The sequence below is a fragment of the Scyliorhinus torazame genome, chromosome 6, assembly GCF_047496885.1.
Source record: "Scyliorhinus torazame isolate Kashiwa2021f chromosome 6, sScyTor2.1, whole genome shotgun sequence".
In the NCBI taxonomy this organism is placed as follows: domain Eukaryota; kingdom Metazoa; phylum Chordata; class Chondrichthyes; order Carcharhiniformes; family Scyliorhinidae; genus Scyliorhinus; species Scyliorhinus torazame.
Window position 1 is genome coordinate 149,296,520 of NC_092712.1, and position 15,010 is coordinate 149,311,529.

General features: G+C 44.3%; 1 protein-coding gene across 6 annotated transcripts in view; it reads left to right on the forward strand.

The window, feature by feature from the left end:
• Positions 1-15,010, forward strand: part of LOC140425064 (tyrosine-protein phosphatase non-receptor type 3-like) — a 422,164-nt gene that overhangs the window by 374,380 nt on the left and 32,774 nt on the right. The window lies entirely within an intron of this gene.

Genomic DNA, 15,010 nt, shown 5'->3' on the forward strand with positions numbered 1-15,010 from the left:
CGATTTCTTAGACCTAGGGCTAGAGAGTTTTCCTCCTTCTCCCATGTCCATAAAGTGTACTCCCGGATAGATTTTTTTGTTTTGGGAAGGTCGTTGATCTCTAGGGTGGAAGAAGCTGAGTACTCAGCCATAGCGGTTTCGGATCATGCCCCACATTGGGTGGACCTGGAATTAGGAGAGGAAAGGGAGCAGAGAACACTCTGGCGATTAGATGTGGGACTGATGGCGGATGAGGGAGTGTGTGCAAGAGTGCGGGGGTGTATTGAGAGATACCTGGAGGTCAATGACGACGGCGAGGTCCTTGTGGGAGTGGTATGGGAAGCACTAAAAGCGGTGGTCAGAGGAGAGCTGATCTCCATTGGGGCCCACAAAAGGAAAACAGAGGCCAAGGAAAGGGAAAGATTACTGGGGGAGATTTTAAGGGTGGATAGGGAATTTGCAGAGACCCCGGAGGAGGAATTGTACAGGGAGAGGAGACGACTCCAGACGGAATTTGACCTTCTGACCACCAGAAAGGCGGAGGTACTGTGGAGGAAGGCACAGGGGAGGAGGTATGAATATGGGGAAAAGGCTAGTCGCCTGTTGGCTCATCAATTGCGAAAGAGGGCAGCAGCGAGTGAGATAGGAGGAATTAGAGACGAAAGGGGAGACACGGTGCGAAGGGCAGGAAAGATAAATGAGGTGTTCAAGACCTTCTATGAGGAACTGTATAGGTCTCAACCCCCAGAGGGAGAGGAGGGGATGCGCCAGTTCCTGCACCAATTGAGGTTCCCGAAAGTGGAGGAGCGGGGGGTGGTAGGCCTGGGGGCACCGATTGGGGTGGACGAGGTTATTAAGGGACTGGGAAGCATGCAAGCAGGGAAGGCCCCAGGACCAGACGGGTTCCCGGTGGAGTATTACAGAAAATATGTGGACTTGTTGGCCCCGTTGATGGCGAGGACGTTCGGTGAGGCCAGGAAAGGGGGGACTCTACTCCTGACGATGTCGGAGGCGATGATATCGTTAATTTTGAAGGGGGATAAAGATCCGTTGCAGTGCGGGTCCTATAGACCCATTTCATTATTGAACGTGGACGCCAAATTGTTGGCAAAGGTGCTCGCATCGAGGATAGAGGACTGTGTCCCGGGGGTGGTGCACGAAGACCAGACAGGGTTCGTAAAAGGGAGACAACTGAATGTCAACGTGCGACGACTATTAGGGGTGATAATGATGCCCCCAGTGGAGGGGGAGGCAGAGATAGTGGCGGCAATGGACGCAGAGAAGGCATTTGATAGGGTGGAGTGGGAGTATTTATGGGAAGTGTTAAGGAGGTTTGGGTTTGGGAACGGGTTTATTAGCTGGGTTAGACTTCTTTATGGGGCTCCAACGGCAAGCGTAGTTACAGGTCGACATAGATCGGAGTATTTCCGACTATATAGGGGAACAAGACAGGGATGCCCGCTGTTTCCATTGTTGTTCGCGTTGGCAATTGAACCTCTGGCCATGGCGTTGAGAGACTCCAGGAAATGGAGAGGTGATTAGAGGGGGAGAAGAACACCGAGTCTCGTTATACGCGGATGACCTATTGTTATACGTGTCGGACCCAGCGGGGGGGATGATAGAGGTTATGCGAATTTTGAGGGGGTTCGGGGATTTCTCGGGGTATAGGCTAAACATGGGGAAGAGTGAATTATTTGTAATACATCCAGGGGACCAGAGTAGAGAGATGGAAGGCTTGCCTCTAAGGAAAGTGGAAAGAAACTTCCGATACCTGGGGATTCAGATCGCTAGGAGCTGGGGAACCTTGCACAGACTTAATCTGACACGGTTGGTAGAACAAATGGAGGAGGACTTCAAGAGGTGGGACATGCAGCCTCTATCGCTGGCGGGCAGGGTGCAAGCAATTAAGATGATGGTCCTCCCGAGGTTCTTATTTGTATTTCAATGTCTCCCTATATTAATCACCAAGACCTTTTTTAATAAAATGGACAGGAGCATCACGGGCTTCGTGTGGGCAGGGAAAGTTCCGAGAGTAAGGAGGGGGTTCCTTCAGCGTAGTAGGGACAGAGGAGGATTGGCACTACCAAACCAGGGCGATTACTATTGGGCCGCCAATGTGGCAATGATACGTAAATGGATGATGGAGGGTGAGGGAGCGGCGTGGAAAAGACTGGAGAGAAAGTCCTGTAAAAGGACGAGTTTAGAGGCGCTGGTGACGGCGCCGCTACCGATCTCACCTAAAACGTTTACCACGAACCCGGTGGTGGCAGCAACATTGAATATCTGGGGACAGTGGAGGCGACAGAGAGGGGTGCGGGGAGCCCTGGTGGGGTCCCCAATCAGGAACAACCATAGGTTCGCCCCAGGAAGAATGGATGGAGGATTTCAGAGCTGGTACCAGTTGGGAATTAGGAGGGTGGGAGATTTATTTATAGATGGGACTTTTGCGAGCTTGGGAGCATTGGAGGAAAAGTATAAGTTGCCCCGGGGAAATTTCTTGAGATATATGCAGGTGAGGGCGTTTACTAGACAACAGGTGAGGGAATTTCCGTTGCTCCCGACACAGGGGATACAGGACAGGGTGCTTTCAGGGGTGTGGGTCGGAGAGGGCAAGGTGTCAGAGATTTACCGAGAGATGAGGGAAGAGGGGGAGGAGTCGGTGGGCGAACTAAAAGGAAAGTGGGAAGAAGAACTCGGGGAGGAGATAGAGGAGGGTATGTGGGCTGATGCCCTAAGCAGGGTAAATTCCCCTTCCTCATGCGCCAGGCTTAGCCTGATTCAATTTAAGGTGCTACATAGAGCACACATAACGGGAGCAAGATTGAGCAGGTTCTTTGGAGTGGAGGACAAATGTGGGAGGTGTGGCGGGAGCCCGGCAAACCACGCACATATGTTTTGGGCGTGCCCGGCACTGGAAGGGTATTGGAAGGGAGTGACGGGAGTGATTTCGCGGGTGGTGAAGGCCCGGGTCAAACCAGGCTGGGGGTTAGCTCTATTTGGAGTTGCGGAAGAGCCGGGAGTGCAGGAGGCGAAAGAGGCCGACGTTGTGGCCTTTGCGTCCCTAGTAGCCCGGCGCAGGATCCCACTCATGTGGAAGGAGGCGAAACCCCCCGGACTGGAGGCCTGGGTAAATGAAATGGCGGGGTTCATTAAACTGGAGCAGATAAAGTTTGCCCTGAGAGGATCAGCTCAAGGGTTCACCAGGCGGTGGCAGCCATTTCTCGACTACCTAGGGGAACGTTAGAGGGAAGACAGATGACCAGCAGCAGCAACCCAGGGGGAGGGGGGGGGGGGGGGGTTAGTTTAGTTTAGGTCAAAGATAAAGGGGTTTTGTTACTTGTGTATTGTTAAAAATTTCTGTATTGTTATTGTTGCGTTTGCTTTGTAAGAGGGGAAAAATTGTTGTTTGGGAAAAAAATTTCAATAAAACGTATTTAAAAAAAAAAAGAAGGCGTACGGTGTATTAGCTTTTATTGGTAGAGGGATTGAGTTTAGGAGCCATGAGGTCATGTTGCAGCTATACAACACTCTCGTGTGGCCGCATTTGGAGTATTGCGTGCAATTCTGGTCGCTGCATTATAGGAAGGATGTGGAAGCATTGGAAAGGGTGCAGAGGAGATTTACCAGAATGTTGCCTGGTATGGAGGGAAGATCTTATGAGGAAAGGCTGAGGGACTTGCGGCTGTTTTCGTTAGAGAGAAGAAGGTTAAGAGGTGACTTAATTGAGGCATACAAGATGATCAGAGGATTGGATAGGGTGGACAGTGAGAGCCTTTTTCCTCGGATGGTGATGTCTAGCACGAGGGGACATACCTTTAAATTGAGGGGAGATAGTATAAGACAGATGTCAGAGGTAGGTTCTTTACTCCGAAAGTAGTAAGGGCGTGGAATGCCCTGCCTGCAACAGTAGTGGACTCGCCAACACTTAGGACATTCAAATGGTCATTGGATAGACATATGGACAATAAGGGAATAGTGTAGATGGGCTTTAGAGTGGTTTCACCGGTCGGCGCAACATCGAGGGCCGAAGGGCCTGTACTGCACTGTTATGTTCTATGTTCTATGAGGTGATGATTTGACGAGGAGGAGGCTGAAAAAAAGGAGTATGTATGAGAGCAAGGTGTGTCAATCACAGGAATACCTTGCAGCAGAATGTTTGAGAAGTGACAAATGACAGCAGCAATTTGCAGAACTCTCACCTTGCTGAATCTCATGAACAACATATCCTCTCATGTTTGGGGGGAGTGCCTGACCAATTTGTTTAAGTGTGTAGCCCCTTTAAATCTTTTTGCATTGCAAGCTAAAGTGGCTGACTTCTGAGCAGTCTGCATGGAAAATTTAGAGTTGCTACGCAACCATGCAACTTAGAGAAACATTGCTCATGAGGGCATTAAATCTTTTCCTGCATTGGACCCTCGACCTGGTACTACAATTTGACTACTGACTGCTATGTGACTCATAGCCATGCCTGCTTTGTATAGCTGTTGGCTTCCTGCCATCTTCACACTGGATTGTATACTGTTATCACTACTGCCAATGAGAGTCCTGCTTGGGTCCTTTCAAATAGAGATCCTTCATTGCATATTTAGAAACACCATCCTGTACACCTTCCCTGATTGGAGACGGCAGAGGCAGAATGGTTATTAGTTTGTTCCAGGAAAAGACGACAGCAAGACACACAATGTAGAAGGTTGGGTTTCCGACACAAAAATAATCCTGCCATTCCAGCAGGAACTAAGTTGAGAAGATTTTGGGAAGCACTTGGTAAACCCTGGCACTGGATGAGAAACTGACTGCTGGGTAGTCGGTTAAGTCTTGTGCCCTAAACATCTTTTTCCAATCTTTCCCAACTCACACCTATCCTGCTTTTAAACAGTACAAAATCCATCACATTCCTCCCCCTCTTCAGCTCTGAAGAAGTCATATAGATCTCGAAACGTTCACTCTTTTTCTCGCCACAGATGCTGCCAGACCTGCAGTTTTTCCAGCATTTTTTGTTTTTGTTTCGGATTGACTGCACACTGGCCCTCGCCAATGACTTGGACAGTATAGCTGCTATTTTACAAAACATTAATCAAAGCCTTGCCTTGGTGTCGAAACAAACATGCAGCTAACTGTTCTCCCATTCTGTAGTATTTTGTTTTTATATAATTGGAGGAGTTTTCTAAGAGAAGATGAACATACTTAGTAAAATGCCTCACAAACTGGTGTTAAGACGACTTCAGTTTTTGATTTACATTAATGACCTGGATCCAGAAGCTCAATGAAAAATTGTCATAATTGCAGATGATACAAAACTAGGAGAAGAAGTGTATGTGAGTGAACAGAATAAATACGTAACATTTTAATGCAGAAAAGTGTAAATGTTACTTTGACTTCCGGTGACAAGGATGTGTTGAGTAGTCGCACATCAAGTGGCTCTTCTCCAGAAAACAGCAATATAGGTATTTTGGGCCGATTTTAGCCTGGAAAATCAGATTCATTCATCCCCTCACCCACAAAGACAGAGAAGAAGGAAAGGTTTCCATCGGTCGCGCGGGACACAATCTTTAAGAGGGAGACAGGACGGGGGTCACTGACTGTTAGGGACGCTACAAAGGGGATAGACTAGTGACCTCAGACGAACTGACGGAGAGACTGGAACTACCGAACGGAGTGGAATTCCGACATCTGCAAGTCAAAAATTTCTCCACGAGGAGACGACAATGTATCCAAGGGCCCCGAGAGACACAATAATGGAGAAGTTATTGGACACGAACAGTCTGGGAAAGGGGAACTGCAGGACATACACAGATGACTTTTAGAAAGGACACGCACTTCACTGGACAAAACTAGGGAAAAATGGGAGGAAGAGCTAGAGATGGAATTCGGGTGGTGACTCTGGAATGAAGCACTGAGCAGGGTCAACTCCACCTCCTCCTGTGCAAGGCTAAGCCTCATGCAGCTAAAAGTGCACAAAGCTCACCTGACAAGAACCTGAATGAACAGGTTCTTCCCGGAGGTGGAGGATAAATGTGAACAGTGCCAGGGAGGCCCAGCCAACCACGCCCACATGTTCTGGGCCTGCCCCAGACTTGTCGGGTTTTGGTCAGCCTTCTTCGAGGCAATGTCCAAGGTTGTGTGGGTGGAGCCATGCCCGAGAGTGCCAGTCTTCGGGGTATCAGACCAGCCAAAAACTACATTTGGGGAAGAGGGCTGATGTCCTTGCCTTTGCTCCCCTAATCGCCTGCCAGAGAATTCTGCTCTGCTGGCGATGAACAGCACCACTCACAGCTGGCAGACCTATCGGAATTTCTCCACCTGGAAAAAAATCAAGTTCACCGTCTGAGGGTCTAAAGATGGCTTCCACCAAGTGTGGGGGCCATTCACCAACCTGTTCCAAGACTTGTTTGAAGTGAACAATTGATAGAGGTGGGGGGGATGCATCAGGACCACAGAGAGCAGACAGAAATGGGAGGTGGGAAAGCAGCTGACACATGGACCAAAAGACCCAACACAAGGCCACATGAAAGAGAACCCTCAAAAGCAGGCTGACAACAGGATGGGAAGAGGAGAAAAGAAGGGAGGGGAGGCCAAGCAACAGGAAGAGAGAAGGGAAAAGGAGGGCACTGCCCACAGACAAACAGCCACCCACGGTGAAATAAAGGACCAAGGATAGGACCCGTAAACAGTGAAAGATTGGGGGGAGGGGGGGGGGGGGCGGGGGGGTAATACCGAAATGGAACAACATGTAAACTGTAACCGTCTCATCTATCTTTAATGAACGTACTGTGTAAAAATGTAACACTTTAATAAAAATGTATTGTTTAAAAGTGTAAATGTTACTTGTGAAAGTAGAACTAGATACAATATGCAGACTCCACAAATGATAATTTAGTTGAGGATGAAACTGAAAGGAAAGCTTTGAGTCTTGAAGAAGCAGCAATCAACAAGAGCAATAGAATGTTGAATTTCATAGCCAAAATAATAATATATAGCCATAATGTGGAGATGCCGGCGTTGGACTGGGATGAGCACAGTCAGAAGTCTTACAACATCAGGTTAAAGTCCAACAGGCTTGTTTCAAACACTAGCTTTCGGAGCACTGCTCCTTCCTCAGGTGAATGAAGAGGTATGTTCCAGAACATATATATAGATGCAAAGATGCAAGACAATGCTTAGAACGCGAGCATTTGCAGTTAATTAAGTGTTTAAATATCCAGAGATAGGGGTAACCCCAGGTTAAAGAGGTGTGAATTGTCTCAAGCCAGGACAGTTGGTAGGATTTTGCAAGCCCAGGCCAGATGGTGGGGGGTGAATGTAATGCGACATGAATCCCAGGTCCCGGTTGAGGCCGCACTCATGTGCGGAACTTGGCTATAAGTATCTGCTCGGCGATTCTGCGTTGTCGTGCGTCCTGAAGGAGAACGCTTACCCGGAGATCAGAGGCTGAATGCCCTTGACTGCTGACGTGTTCCCCGACTGGAAGGAAACACTCCTGCCTGGTGATTGTCGCGCGATGTCCGTTCATCAAAAAAAAAACACACGCAATCAGGTACAATAATATAGTCCTTTTTTTTTTCTTCTTCCTCCAACTGGAATCCTTCTCGATTGACAGTCTCTTTGAACAAGAAGGTCTCTGCACGATCCATCCATTTCTCTACGCCTCGGCATTTCTCTTTAAAGTCAGATTCTTTAGTTCAATCTGCTCACAGAGTCCCTTGTAATTCTCCAACACAGGAGCATTGGTTATCGCAGCTTTCAGGCAGTCAAATGCCTGTTGAAAGTCTGCTGTCCACTGAAATTTTCGCCCTTTCGTCAGCAAGTCTATCGGAGCAATCATGCTACAAAGGTTTTTCACAAATGTTCAATCAAATCCACTCATGCCAAGAAATCGCATTATTTCCCTTCGTCTTAAGGGTATCGAAAACTCCTCAATAACTGTTGGTTTCACATCCCGTGTGACATTCGACCCTGCCCGATTGTATGGCCAAGGAAAGTGACTTGGGCTTTTCCAAATTCACTTTTGGCTAGGTTTATCACCAAACCGGCCTCCCGAAGTCGATCGAATAACTCCATCAGATGTTTTAAATGTTCTTTCCATGTCTGGCTGAAAATTACCAGATCGTCGATGTATACCGCACAATTGGGTAATCCTGAAATGACTTTGTTAGTTTACCGTTGAATTGTGGCTGGGGCGTTTTTCATACCAAATGGCATAACTTTGAATTGGTATATACCATCTGGAGTCACAAAAGCTGAAATCTCCTTCGCCCTTTCGGATAAAGGTACCTGCCAGTAATCTTTAAGTAAATCCAGTTTGGAAATAAAAGCTGATTGTCCCACTTTCCCAATGCAATCCTCCAGACGTAGGACAGGATAAGAGTCCGTTCTTGTAACCGCATTCACCTTTCTGTAGTCCACACACAATCGTCGGGTACCGTCTGGTTTAGGTACCATCACTATGGGTGAGCTCCATTGGTTGCAATCCACTTCAATTATGCCATTTTTAAGCATACTCTGAATCTCTTTGTTAACCTGTGCCAATTTTGAAGGGTTAAGTCTATATGGATGTTGTTTGATTGGAACAGCATTTCCCACATCTACATCATGTATAGCCATTTTAGTACTTCCCAATTTATCTCTACAAACTTGCCCACGTGATATCAATAACTCTTTTAGGTCAGTTTGTTTTTCCTCTGGAAGATAACTCAACAATTTATCCCAATTTTTAAGAACCTCCGCCTTTTTCTCTCCTTCCCTTTCAAAGTACCTTTTAAGCATATTCACATGACACACTCGGTGAGTCTTCCTTCTATCTGGTGTTTTTACCACATAATTCACCTCACTTAATTTCCTTTCAATCTGATAAGGTCCACAAAACCTTGCTTTTAAAGGTTCACCTACCACTGGTAACAATACTAAAACTTTATTTCCACTGGCAAAACTACGAACTTTCGATTTCTTGTGCGCTACCCGTTTCATCACATTTTGTGCAACTTTTAAATGTTGTCTAGCCAATTCACCTGCTCTATTTAATCATTCCCTAAAATTTGACACGTAATCCAATAATGTAATTTTCAATTTCTCACTCACCAATTTTTCCTTAATCAATTTAAGTGGTCCTCTTACCTCATGACCAAAAATTAGTTCAAAAGGACTGAATTTGGTTGACCCATTAGTTGCATCCCTAATTGCAAACTGTACAAATGGAATTCCTCTACCCCAATCCTCTGGATAATCTTGACAATAAGCCCTCAACATTGCCTTTAATGTCTGATGCCACCTTTCTAACGCTCCCTGCGATTCAGGATGGTACGCAGTTGATTTAAATTGTTTTATTCCTAAGCTATCCATAACTTCTTTGAATTAACTTGGGGTATCTAGTAAAGAATTTAAGTAACTCCTCCACAATCTTTTTAGCTGTAATATTACGTACTGGAATGGCCTCTGGAACCCAGTAGACATATCCATTATAGTCAAAAGATATTGATTCCCACTTTTCATTTTAGAAAGCGGTCCTACGCAATCAATTAGGACCCTTGTAAAAGGTTCCTCAAATGCTGGAATGGGTATTAAGGGCGCTGGTTTTATCACTGCTTGAGGTTTCTCTATCACTTGACATGTGTGACATGATTGACAAAATCTAACTACATCTTTATGTAGTCCAGGCCAATAAAAATATTTCTGGATTTTAGCTTGAATTTTCCTTATTCCCAAATGACCCCCCACTGATACCGCATGTGCAATTCGCACCATCTCCTTTCTATACCCTACCGGCAATACTACTTGATGAACTTCTGCCCACTTTTCATCCGCCTGCATATGTAAAGATCTCCATTTTCTCATCAAGACGTCACTTTTACGGTAATAACACTCTGGTATACACTCCGATTCCTCTTCCGTGTATGCTTTCTGATACATCCGTTTTATTTCTACATCTTTCTGTTGTAACTCCGCCAATTTTCCTGAACTAAAAATATCTGCCTCATCCTCCACCTGTTGTTCTTTTTCAACCATCTGATCAAAAATTGTTTCTGATAATTGCACTTCAACTGTATCTTCACTCTTTGATTTCTCATTTTGTCTTAACCTGTGACTTTGCGACCTTGTTACTACACAATCCAGAAAAATCCCAGGATATTCGTCCTTCAACACTTAGTTGTCTGATTTTCCACTGGCTTATCAACCACAGTAGGCATCACTCCCACCTGCGATCCAGCTATATCATTACCCAAGATAAACTGTACTCCTGGACAAGATAGTTTCTCTATTACTCCTACTACCACTTCACCACTCTTCACTTGACTTTCCAACCTTACCTTATATAATGGAACACAACTCCTTTCACCCTGAATTCCACATATTACCATATTTTCTGGCAATATTCTTCACAAACTACATAACTCCTCATCTCTTACCATTAAAGATTGACTAGCTCCCGTATCTCTTAAAATTGTGACTTCTTTACCTGATCCTCCTGATACACATGAGTAAACTTTACCCACACAAGTAAATTCTTTAAAGACACCTGGCACCTTCTTATCAATCACCTCTTGATCAGGCTGTACAATCTTTTGCACCTCCTTCGCTTCACTTGGGCTTTCCTATACCACTTTAACAAACCCTACTGTCTTATCCTGTTTTAACACATCAACCTTCCCAGTGCTTTTCTTCAACCACCAACACTGTGACTTTACATGGCCTAGTTTGTTACAGTGAAAACATTTGATATTTTTCATTTCTTTTCCACCATCCTGGATTTCATTTTTAGTCTGAGGTACACTCTCCTTATTATCTCCCATCAGATCACCTTTACCTTTACCTCTTAAGTATTTCTCATGTCCCCAGTTTCTATCCCTCACAGGCTGAACTGATGTCGGAAACTAAGCTTTGATTTATGAACTAGTTCATAATCATCTGCCATTTCTGCTGCTAATCCCGCAGTTTTAACCCTCTGCTCTTCCACATGAGTTCTCACTACATCAGGAATTGAATTTTTAAACTCCTTCAAAAGTATAATTTCTCTGAGAGCTTCATTTGTTTGGTCTATTTTCAAAGCCCTTATCCACCTATCAAAATTACTCTGAGCCTTTCAAACTCCATGTATGTTTGACCAAATTTTTTCCTTAAATTTCTAAACCTTTGTCTGTAAGCTTCAGGCACTCGTTCATATGCACCTTAGATGGATTTTTTTCACAACCTCATACGTCCCAGATACCTCCTCCAGTAGTGATGCAAACACTTCACTAGCCCCACCTATCAGCTTTGTTTGAATCAGTTATACCCACATGTCCTGTGGCAATTTCATTTGTTTAGCTATCTTTTCAAATGAAATGAAAAGGCTTCTACCTCCTTCTCGTCAAACCTTTGACTTTGACGCTCTTTCTCATTATCCTCATCACTATAATCCAACTGTACCTTTCCCTTTACGTCTGCCAATTTTAACTAACTGTCATGTTTCATGGCCATTTTCTGAAGTTCAAACTCTCTTTATCTTTTTCCCTGATCTGTATCTCCCTTTCTCTTTCTTTTTGTTCTGCTAGGGCTATTCTTCCTATTCTCCTTTCTTCTCTCTCCTTTTCTTTTTCCTCTCTCTCTCTCTTTCTTTTTTCTCTCTATCTCTTTCTCTTTTTTTCCGCTCTCTCTTTCTTTTTCCTCTCTTTCGTATTCAAGCTGCTTTAATTCTTTCTCATGTTCCATTTGTTTAATTTGTAACTGAATTTTTGCCATTTCCAATGAGTCAAACTGTATCTCAGGCAACTTTGAATGCTTAGCCACCGCCATAATTACCTCATCTTTTCACATTTTGTCAGGTAATGTTAACTGCAATGTTTTTGCCAAATCTAACAGTCTGCTTTTAGTCTCTATCCGTAAGGTACTGCGTGAGACCGTCTCCACCCCCAAAAACCTCAGAGCCTCTGAAAGAACCATTGTCCACAACACACTCCCCATTTAAACTGGAATACCACACCTGAAAAGCAACCACAATATGCTCACCCCTCACTGTCTTTAAGTTCACTAAGCCAATCCAATAGATAGACTTTCATCCCCCTCGAGCCCCCAATTTGTTATGGGCCAGGGTTTAGCGAACCCCAAAGTGTATCATGGAGTTCAACTGACCCACAACTTTTAATACTTTGTGGTATGGGAGCACACGGCCCACTCTACAGGTGTGGTACAGCAGAAATGGAAAAGTATTTTTTAAAGCAAAACAGCGTTTATTCTATGAACTCGAGTTAACCTTTTTGAAACATCCAGTGAACATCTTAGCAACCATCAGTTCAAATACAACCCCCAAAGAATACAACACTAAGTAATTTGTGAGCTTTCCTTTTAACAAAACCTTTTAAAAGAAGCACCTCAGGTTTAAATTCACTACTGACAACAGTTACCATGTTAAAATCAGCAAATGGCCATTCATAAGCTTGCAGAGATTCACACACACCCTGCTGTGATTTCAGCTTCTCCAAGACTAAAATGAAACCAAACCCACCCTGCGGCAAAAAGCCTAAAGCGAAAGTAAAAAGCTGACAGACAGCCCAGCTCCACCCACTTTCCGACATCACTGCAGTAATAAACACCCATTTCTTAAAGGTACTCTCACTACAGATATTTATATACACACCCATTTATAAACACCCATTTCTTAAAGGGACTCTCACATGACAGGGGGCCTTCATGAATAACCTCAGCTGGTACAGGTTTCTAAATGTACTGATGGCATGATTGCACAGAACTTTTTATCCACTTACAGAATTAAAATTACTGATACTATGGGAAGTTTTTTTTCCTGAACAGTGTGAAATGATCTGTACAATTCATTTTATTTCAGGAGGGTTAGCAGAAGAAGCGATAAGCGTACTGGAGTCCTTTATTTGAATTCTAATAATGAATTGTTTAAGAACATAACATAGAAATAGGAGCAGGAATAGACCGTTTAACTCCTCGAGCCTAGTCTGCCATTCAGTGGGATCATGGCTGATCCAACCTTAACCTCAACTTAACTTTCCTTTGAGGTAGTGAATTATAAAAACAATCATGACCCTCCGAGAAGAAATTTCTACTTATCGCCATCTTAAATGAGAGACCCTTATTTTTAAACTATGCTTCTAGTTCTATATTTCTCCACAATGGGAAATATCCACTCAGCATCTACCTGTCAAGCCCCTCAAAATAAAAGATTCATTAAGATCACCTCTCATTCTTCTTAACTCCAATGAGTGTAGGCCCAGCCTGCTGAACCTTTTTTCATAAGACAATGACTAACTCCCAGGAATCAACCAAGTGAACCTTCTCTGAAGCGCCTCCAGTACAAATACATCCCTCCTTAACTATGGACACCAAAACTCTACACAATACTCTAGGTATAGTCTCACCAATGTACAGTTGTAGCAAAACTTCCCTACTTTTATACTCCAATCCTCTTGCAATAAAGTCCACTGTTCCATTTTCTTTCCTAATTCCAAGCTTTGTACCTGCATAGAAGCAAATTACTGCGGATGCTGGAATCTGAAACCAAAAGAGAAAATGCTGGAAAATCTCAGCAGGTCTGGCAGGATCTGTAGGGAGAGAAAAGTGCTAACGTTTCGAATCCAGATGACCCTTTGTCAAAACTAAAAGACATAGACAGTGGGAGATATTTATACTGTGGAGTGAGGGAATGAAAGATGAGTCATAGCTACAGAAACCAAGGGGAAAGAGTGCTAATGGCAGTCCCCAGAGAGAATAAAAGGTGTGAAAGGCCAAACAGAGGAGAAACTAAAATCAGAGGCTAAGCTGTGGCAGATGTAGGGGGAAGGGAGAAGCAAAGGGGAGAAAAGGTAAGGAGAGAGGGAATTAGATAGGGGTTGGGGGGTGGGAAATGTATATATAAAGAAATAAAAGGTAAAAGACAATTAAAATGAAATGGAATGAAAACAAAGGGGTCGAGATGGGGGTCGAGCTAATCATCTGAAGTTGTTGAATTCGATGTTGAGACCGGAAGGCTGTAGCATGCCTAACCGGAAGATTAGGCATGACATCATGTTGGCAGGGTTTACAGCAGGTTTTGTAAAACTTGGAATTGACAAGGAGAACTCGCCAGGGGCGCACAAGCATGTACAGCCCCTGTACATGGGGGTCATATCACGCCCAGGCAATACTCTTGACTGGCAGGGAGGAGGTTTCCATTGAGGAAGTTCGGAGGGATGGGGGGGGGCGCCCTTATTATTTTTAGTCATTTTACTTCAGGGCTCCCTCAAGACTACTGGTGGGATGGGCTCCGCGGGCATGATGTCATGGGAGTCAGCTCCACAATTTTCTTTTTCCAGAGTTTTCCAGTGGGAAAAGCCGGCTCTACAGCTGGTGGACGAACACACCGCTTGTCCTGCCCGAATTGACATTCTGAAAAAAAAATGAGAAGATCCCACCATGTGTCCTTGTGCAGTTGAAAACAATTCTGCAATGCTTTGTGTCAATTTGGACTATATTTTCCCTATTTTGTGAATATTGTTGGAACATATCCTGCTCTAATGTTTCTACTTATGCTGAACTGGGTGTCGAGTTCTGAATGGGAGAGAGGATTTATCCTGGAGAGGTCAGGAATTTGGAGCTGGCATGCTTTCCCCTGAAGACCGTATGAAGGCTCCAGCCTTTTCTAGAGAAAGGTAATTGATTCGGGGATCTCTGTCTTCCACTGGAAAGCAGAAGATCTGAAATGTTTTTCTTCATGCCCTGCTCAGTCTCCCCTCTACCATCACAGCAGCAATTTCAAGGATAATTCCTTTTGCAATTCCACTGTTCCAAATTGGATCTTAAGATGTGGAGGTACACTTATTCTTGGATCACTGAATTGTATGCAGCATATAGATTTTTAAAATCAAACCTTCAAACAACTCTGGCAAAGGATCTCACCTAAAATGTTCACCTTTCTCTTTTTCCAGTTGCTGACAGATAAATTGCATATTTCCAACATTTTTTTTTAAATTTAAGATATTGACCTGAGCAGAATACTCAACAGTCTTCGGTAAAAGTTGATAGGTTACAAGATATTGTAAGAATATTATCAATT